Source organism: Poecilia reticulata, linkage group LG5 (genome assembly GCF_000633615.1).
Source record: "Poecilia reticulata strain Guanapo linkage group LG5, Guppy_female_1.0+MT, whole genome shotgun sequence".
NCBI classification, from domain to species: domain Eukaryota; kingdom Metazoa; phylum Chordata; class Actinopteri; order Cyprinodontiformes; family Poeciliidae; genus Poecilia; species Poecilia reticulata.
In genome coordinates, this window is record NC_024335.1 from 3320549 (window position 1) to 3329574 (window position 9026).

The 9026-nt window shown below is 40.5% G+C and overlaps 1 protein-coding gene across 1 annotated transcript in view; it reads left to right on the forward strand.

Moving 5' to 3' along the window:
• Positions 1 to 9026, forward strand: part of LOC103464627 (hyaluronidase-2-like) — a 24777-nt gene that overhangs the window by 9308 nt on the left and 6443 nt on the right. The window lies entirely within an intron of this gene.

A 9026-nucleotide genomic window follows, 5' to 3' on the forward strand; every position in this document is an offset into this window, starting at 1 on the left:
AAGCATGGGGGTGGAAACATCATGCTTTAGGGCTGTTTTTCTGGGTCAATTAAAACCTTAAAAACTGGAAACATGCATATCCTCCTGAGAACCGAAGAAAAAAAAGTGCCTTCCAATTTCTGTATTTATTTAGGTCAACATGAACATCTTACCGTTTTATAATTTTTTTAAATACTTTTTTAAATTTCACAGCATGTCCATTGTAGTGGACATCATGATGATTCAAATCTAAATTATGACTGAATTCACAAAAATGGAAAAATGTACAGATTAGTGATTAACTAGAAAATTCTTGCAGAAATTTTACGGGGCCTGCCAAATTGTGCCCGTCGGATTTTTAATAAAGTGTTCTGATGCTAAAAATTAGCAATAATGCTAAAGAAAGCTGCAATGTAGTCAATGACCTGCTGCGATGACATCGCTCGTACCATTTATTATGTTGCATAAGCTAAAAATGGGCCAAAAGGCTAATAATAATATCATGAATGTTATCAGTAGCATGTGGAGCATCACTAGCATTTTGTCTGTCATTACTCCATTCAGTATATGAAACATTTGTAATAAGTAAGAAAAGCATTCTGATGCTCAACATTAGCATCAATGCTAAGCTCAGCTAAATTGTAGTCCAAAAATGCTAATGCTCTGGCTTCCACAAGTCTGTTTTATAACTTGAGATAAAATGCTAATACTATCACCCTGCCTATGGTGGTGCACTGACTCATATAGTTGGACTGGCCTATTCCAATTCAGTATTACACATACTGATGGGTATTACTCTGTTCATTACCAATATCCAATGACTGAAGCTCTAGCCAGATCCATCACCACATTTCTATGGCTGATCTGATTCACTGCAACAGTACAACAGTTGAACCCAGTTCTCAATGATATTCAGTCCCAGACTGACGACTATAAGCTTCGCTTATATGTTGTTCTCACTCACGGTCCGAAATAAAAACAATAAAGACAGTCGGTAATTGTTTCTCGAATTTTTTCAAGCTTCATACGAAGGATTTTAATTCAAATTCATCCATCCATCCATCCATCCATTTTATTTCACCCTTGTCCCTTAGTGGGGTCGGGAGGGTTGCTGGTGCCTATCTCCAGCTAACGTTCCAGGCGAGAGGCGGGGTCACCCTGGACAGGTCGCCAGTCTGTCGCAGGGCAACACAGAGACAGACAGGACAAACAACCATGCACACACACTCTCACACCTAGGGGCAATTTGGAGAGACCAATTAACCTGACAGTCATGTTTTTGGACTGTGGGAGGAAACTGGAGTACCCGGAGAAAAACCCACGCATGCACAGGGAGAACATGCAAACTCCATGCAGAAAGACCCGGGCCGGGAATCGAACCCAGAATCTTCTTGCTGCAAGGCAACAGCTCTACCAACTGCACCACCGTGCAGCCCCAATTCAAATTCAGAGAAATAATTTTATGGGCTGCACAGTGGCGCAGTTGGTAGAGCTGTTGCCTTGCAGCAAGAAGGTTCTGTTGCCCTGCGACAGACTGGCGACCTGTCCAGGGTGACCCCACCTCTCGCCCGGTACGCTAGCTGGAGATAGGCACCAGCTCCCCTCCCAACCCAATTAGGGGACAAGGGTGTAAGAAAATGGATGGATGGATGGATGGATGGATGGATGGATGGATGGATGGATGGATGGATGGATGGATGGATGGATGGATGGATGGATGGAATAATTTTATGCAAGCAAAATATGAATTGTCACAGGAAATATTTATTCTTCCCATAATGCATTGTGAGACCTGCCTCTGCGCCCGTTTGTGAGACTACTCACTGCCTCTCTCTGGGACCCGTTGCTATAGTAATTAATTATCTGGACATGGACTGGCTCTCTCTGTCAGATAGTATGCTGGAGTCAGAGTTTCTATACTTGAGACACACAGCGTCGTTCTCAAGAACCCTGACAAAAAACCATAAGCTCTAGCAAAATTTTGAAAACATATATTACATCTTATATTATCTTCTAATCTAATCTTTCTACATAGACTGTGAACATAAACCAGATGGACCTGACGCTCAAAACGTGTTTGGTGTGAACACACCATGAGTCTGTCTCTTCATCAGATTGTCCTGGATCTGATGAAGACCCCTGCCAGAGGCTGATACTTATCCTCATCTTCATCTGACAACTCCAGATCTGAATCTCCCTCTACTAACTTGTATAGAGTCCTGTTTCACTTATTTCTCCTATAACAATGTGGAGACGTTAAATACACTGAAATGGTCCTGATGTCCACTACAATTGGCAATCATAAAAGGTCTGTTATTTCTAAACAGAAATTATTAAATTGTTTTCACAGGTCAAACCATTGTTATTGGTATTTAATTAACAAGAATATCAATAATTATGACAAAAACAAAAAAAAATATTTGACTAGGAAATAGGGACAAAATAGGTCCTATGGATAAAGCACACAATTTGAATAAACTATACACAAAATATATTTTTCTCAAATATCCGACTAAAGTAACCTTGGTCATGTGAGCACAACAATGATAGGTAGTTTCTCAAACCTACATAAAAGAAGAACCACAGACAACGTATATGAGTTTTCAACCAAACTTCTGCAGAAGGAGAAGACGCAGGGAACTGCTTTTCCAAGCCGCTCACCATGTGTTCTGAAAACCTGTTTTTGTCTCTTATTAGTAAGAAGGGTGTTAAAAGGAATGGAGGGGGGTGAAATCCACATCCCATCTTCATAGTAGGATGTGGATTCAGAAACAAAGAAGGGAGACAGAAACTAAATTAACACAGACAGGTTTACAGCTCAGGAGTATCCCAGGAAGATCTAAGTCACTATCTATAAGAACATGCTAACATAAAATTACAAATGTAAGAATGATAAACATAATAATTCTAACATTTCTTTCCTGTTTAACATTCTCATAAAAGTTACTCAAAATCTTAAAAAATATTTAAAATATCAAAAAAATAAATTATAAAAGAAACAGAAAACCAAACGCACTTTCATCACAGACACCAATTGTTTTCACTTTTTCAGTGTAGGAGTCATAAAACAATTGATTTAATCTGTTTATTAGTTACTGGACATCGTCAGACATTCCTGTTTTCAGTTCATCTTTCTGAAGAGACATGTAATCTTCATCGGTGTCGGAGATTACCCTGATCATCTGATAGTTGATCATGGCTGTGTTAAATGTCTTTAGCATCATGCTACGAAGGTATGGAATGATGCAGGTTGCAAAAAGACAGCCTAAGATCAGTACAGTTAAAATGGGGGTTACAATCTTTAACAGCAGCTGGCCAAATGTGAACCAGGAAAGAAGTCAAAAGGCTGTGACCCATGAGTTGCACTGTTCACATAGGTTCTGAACTCTTCCAAATCATGCTGAGTATCATGAATAGTTCCACCGGTTCCTGTCTCATCTGGAATAAAAGTACAGTATGTTGGATCAATGATTTTGCACACACCTCCCTGAGAGGCTGTGAGTAGATTCAATACAACACGGTTTTGCAAAACCATGTTTCTCAGTTCAGTCAGCTCTCTTGTGGTGCCGTTGGCTAGTTCACGTGTGCTGTTGATAAGTCTCAGTAGGGCGTACCTGTTGATTTCAACGTGGTTTAGAACATGCTATTCCCACCCCTGGGAATAGGCCTTGCATAACCTTTTCATTTCTGGCCCACATTTTGAACTTCCAAGGAACTCCAGTCTTTGTAGTAATGCCTCCCCACCTTTCTACTTCCGGCATGGCTGAGCGCTTGGAGCGGGAGGATCAAAATTGGTGTGCTTTTCTGATGAATGCAACCGGGCTGGTAAGGGGGACCAAAGCACATAATCCTCCCCAACTTCTTGGCAAGTCTACATAAGCCTCATGTCCACACAGAAAGTACCAGTAAGCCATTGTGCGCATTCCTTCATCTCCTGGCACTAAGGCACTGCAATGAGTCCTTGTCCATTTTCCTCTGGTCTGCTGGGTGATGTTAAAAAAATCCTCTTCTGAAGCAGGTTGTGACAGTCTGGGCTATTCTTCCAGGCATTGCAGCCTTGGGTAGACCTCTGACCCTTGCAGTTGCTGCAGTTGATGAATTTCGGTGTCATTTCACAAAATGCATAAACTTTGTTACACATGTTCCATGGGACCATTCCCGATGATGACGTACCGTTCTTGTACACACAGTTTTGGAAGGATCCTGGTTGGATCCTGGAGGGGTACTAGTTTTCTATTTAGAGGTTTAGTGTTCAAATTTGTTAAAAATGTGGAGACACAATTAAATCTTTCCTTGATCTCAAGCATGTTTTTACAGATGGTGACTTAGATGTTCCTGGGATACTTCTGAGCTGTAAACCTGTCTATGTGTTAATTTAGTTTCTGTGTCCCCCTTCTTTGCTTCTGAATTCACATCCTACTGTGAAGTTAGGATGTGGGTTTCACCCCCTCCATTCCTTTTCACACCTTTCTTGAGACAAACAAACTGAAGGTTTTCAGAACACATGGAGAGCGGTTTGGAGAAGCTGCTCGCTGTGTCTTCTACAAATACAGACAACGTATGAGTTAAAAACTCATACGTTGTCTGTGGTTCTTTTATGTAGGTTTGAGAAAATACCCATCAATTATAATAGTTTAAAACAATTAAAGGAATACTAAGATAATATATTATGACAATTAAGTATGTTATGGTCTGGCTCTTAAACCATAACAAATGAAAGGGAAGCAACACAAGGGATAACTTAAAAGGGAATTTAACAAAAATCATAACTGGTTGGGAAAGAAAGGGAGAAAGGGGAGAGTGTGGCAGGGAGAGAAAGAATGAGCTGCTCAGTCAGTCAGAGGAAGTGATGCGTCTTAAGGTAGATCGTCATCTGGAGACACTGGCCAGCTGCCTCCACTTCCAATCAGCACCAATTAGAGTGTGCAAAGACATGGATGTTAGAGACCCAGAGGAAAAGGCCTTGGGCCGTAACACCCCCCCTCTTCAAGACAGGGTCCCCACTGGAACCCTGGGCAACCTCTGCATTAACATCTGGAAAAATAGAGAAACAAAATTAAGTGCACYAATATCTCAGACCAGCTGAAATGAAACAAAACTTAGATCCTCTCCGATCCCATCCAAAACTCAACGACCGATACCTTGAAGTAATAGTCATTAGACAGGCAAGGAGAGAAGGAAAGAAAGAAAAAAAAGAGGCTACTGACTTGGTGCTCTTGACAAAGCATCCACGATGACATTATCCTTCACCTTGATATGATAAATATTTAAGGGAAAAGATTGCAGAAACAATGACCATCTCACAAGTCTTTGATTTGGGAAGCGAAAAGAATTCAAGAAGGTCAAAGGATTATGATCTGTGAAGACCTCTGTAATAAGGTTACAGCATTACAAAATGCTGTAAAGACCAAAGAGCAAGTGTCTCTTTTTCAATGACTGAATAATTCAGCTGCTGTTTGTTAAACTTCTTAGAAAAAAACCTCACAGGTCTTTTCAATTGACAAGTCATCCAGTTGCAAAAGGACTCCCCCTGCACCAACATGACTGGCATCAACCTGGAACTGAAAAGGCTTATTCATATCAGGAGCCAACAAGACTGGAGAATTGCCCAGCATCATCTTCAAAAGCCTGCTGACAGACAGAGGACCAAATGTATTTCACATTGCTTTTCAGAAGGTCCGTCAGAGGTGCAACCACAGTGGAAAAGTTTCTGCAGAAGGCTCTATAATATCCCACTAAACCCAAGAATTTCATGAGTTCCTTTTTAGTCGTTGGTAGTGGATATTTTGCAATCGCTTCAACCTTTGCACTAACTGGACATACTTTACCTTGACCCACTTGATGACCAAGATAAGTAACAGTCGCTCGAGCAAAGTCACATTTGGCCAGATTTACTGTCAAATCCACATTCTGCAAACGGTCAAACAAAGCAGCGAGTCGTTCCATATGAGATGACCAATCAGAATAGACAACGTCATCCAAATACACAGAACAGCCTTCTAAACACCCAACAACTTTATTCATCAAGCTGCTGGTGCATTTGTCAAGCCAAAAGGCATAACATTGTATGAATATAAGCCACTTGGTGTAATAAAGGCAGATATTTCTTGTGCCCTTTTAGTTAAAGGGACCTGCCAATAACCTTTTAGTAGGTCTATTTTACTGATGAATTTAGCATTACCAATCTGGTCAATGCAGTCATCCATWCAAGGTAAAGGATATGAATCAGGCTTAGTTATGCTATTGACTTTTCTGAAATTGGAACAAAATCTATAAGTTTTGTCTGATTTTGGAACAAGCAAGCAAGGAAGCAAGGTGAAGACCAGCTTGAACACGATGCTTGAGCGATGCCATTTTTTARCATGTAGTCAACCTCAGCATCCAGATGTTTACGTTTTTCTGGGTTAACCCTGTAAAACTGCTGTTTTATGGGTTGTGCATTACCCACCTCAATATCATGTTCAATCACGTGCGTGCAGGATGGGACATCTGCAAATAAATCAGAATGGGATTTTATCAACTGAATCAACTCAAAGCGTTGAGATTCTGGCAAATAACTTAGCACAGTATCTATGCTTTCCAATACTTCAGAATTCTTGAGTTGACCAGTTAACATAGCTGAATCCAGAACAGGCAACCCATCACCATTCCCTTCATCGCCAGCAGATGTCACTGTTTCAGCAATGCACACAGGGTGAACTTCATCTACCAAGACATTATCAGCACGAACATGATAAGGTTTCATTAGGTTGCTCAAACAGTTTACCAATAGCTGGAATTTAGGACTTGATTGGGTTTACCAGTAAGCTGACAGGTGTGACAAGTTTTAATACAAGAAGAAACATCTTTTTTCAGTCGTGGCCACAAAAAAAAAATCCCTCAAAATGCGGTCATAGGTTTTTTCAACTCCCATGAGTCCTGATTCATCATGGGACACCTGCAAGACTAAGTCACGCCATTTCAAAGGCACCACAACCTGATAAACTGGCTCCCCAATAGCATTCTCACCGCAAGGCATTCACTTCCTTAACAATATCTTGTTTTCAACAAAGTATCCCTGAGCACGGCTCTGCATCTCCTCAGCAGGTAACGCAGACTGAAATAAATGCTGTATGGTGGGGTCAGATCTTTGCTCCTGTCCCAGATCATTCTGTGAAATAGACAGAGGAATATTAGGTAAACAAGAAGAAATGCATTTATCTTTTCCGAAGTCTTCATCCTGATGTACATCACTGGATGCTTTCATTGCCCGTGTCACAGCACAGGCTTGAAAAATGTCAGGGTGTGATTTTTCATTTTCATCAGAACCACTACTGATCAAAGGTACTGAAACCGCAACTGGAGATCCTGGTTGATCAGGCCAGACTTTCCCTCCAGCTATATTGTTCCCCAGTATAACTGTAACACCCCTCATAGGCAGCGCTGGTCTCACACCCATCCTTACTTCTCTTTCAAACTCTGAATGGAGCACAAGCTTATGTACTGGAACACAAAACACAGACATGGCCATACCCAACACAGGTATAGATAATCCAGTATCAGACTCATCTGAAAAAAGACTCATCTGCCAAAATGAATGAATCGTATGCACCAGTATCTCTTAAGAGAGTAACTGGCCCCTTAATGTCACTCCCAACCAAAGAAACTTGTCCTTCCAAGAGAAATGTTTTGTAAGAACTCCAGTCAGGTTTTCCAGAAGATGACACTTCAGCCATTTTGTGAGGAACATTTACAGAAACTGATGCAGCAAACGCTGCTGGTTTAACCTGAGTTCCAGTTTTATTTCTGAATTTCAGCAAAGCACAGTCTTTCTTCCAATGACCTTTTCTGTGACAATAATTACAAATTTTGTCAAGATCATGGTTACTGCGATCCAAAAAAGAACCTCCAGAATGTGTTGAATGCCAGTTTGGAACTCTCCTTCCAACTGCGTGCTCTCCACTTGTATCTTTATGTGTTAAGACAAAATCGTCAACCAACACTGCAGCTTCTGACACTGTTTTAACCCTCTGTTCATTAATGTACACTGCAATACTATGAGAAACAGAGTTTTTAAATTGTTCCAAAACCATTAAATTACGGAGGTCATAATCTCAGAGGAAGTGCACCATCGGTTGAAATGAATTTCCAACTCTCTTGCAAACTCCACATAAGTTTTGTCACCTTTTTCCCAGTTTCTAAACATTTGTCTGTATGTTTCAGGGACTAATTCATATGCTTTCAGTATTGCAGCTTTAACCTTAGCATAATCTTGACCATCATTCAAGCTCAACATAGAAAAAGCTTCCTGAGCACGACCAACAAAACACACTGAAGCAAAATGATGCGGTCTGAATCAGACCAATGTCTTGTGTCTGCAACTCTTTCAAACAAAGTGAAAAACGTGTCAACATCCTTTTCACTGAACTTAGGCACCAAACGCAAGTCATTTAATATATCAGAAGGTTTGCATTTTGAGTCCCCAACACAAGATTCCACAGACAATTTGCCATCTTTCAAATGTATTCTTCCCAATTCAGTTTCCCGTCTCATCTTTTCCAAAGCAAGAGCCTTATCCAAATCTGCCTGCTGTCGTAAATTCTCTAAAGCCAACTCCTTTTCCTTCTCCAGTTGCATTCTCAACCATAACATCTCTTTTTGTTGTTCAAAATCCAAACGGTCAGACTTTACAACCCGAGCACCCAAATCTTCAGGTCTGGAAGGTAAAGACAAAACACCCATCTCAGTTAAATTTGCCCTTAAAATTGCTTTAACATTGTCTTTCAACCTTTTGTCGCCAACACTTATTTTATAGTGTTCAGCAATTTTTACTAATTGTTCTCTAGAACACTGCTCCAAAAATCCTGCTGATGGACATTTATTAATGTCTTCCACAGACATGACAAGTTTTAATCACAAAACAGCATTTCAAAACATTTTAATTGCTGACAATCTGTGCAACACAAAAACAACCAACCCGAACCTTCCCTCCAACTGCCTATCAAAAACTTTCTAGCTCAACCCTAGTCTTCAGAGATCAAGGACGGTGTACATTTATGCACTTAATA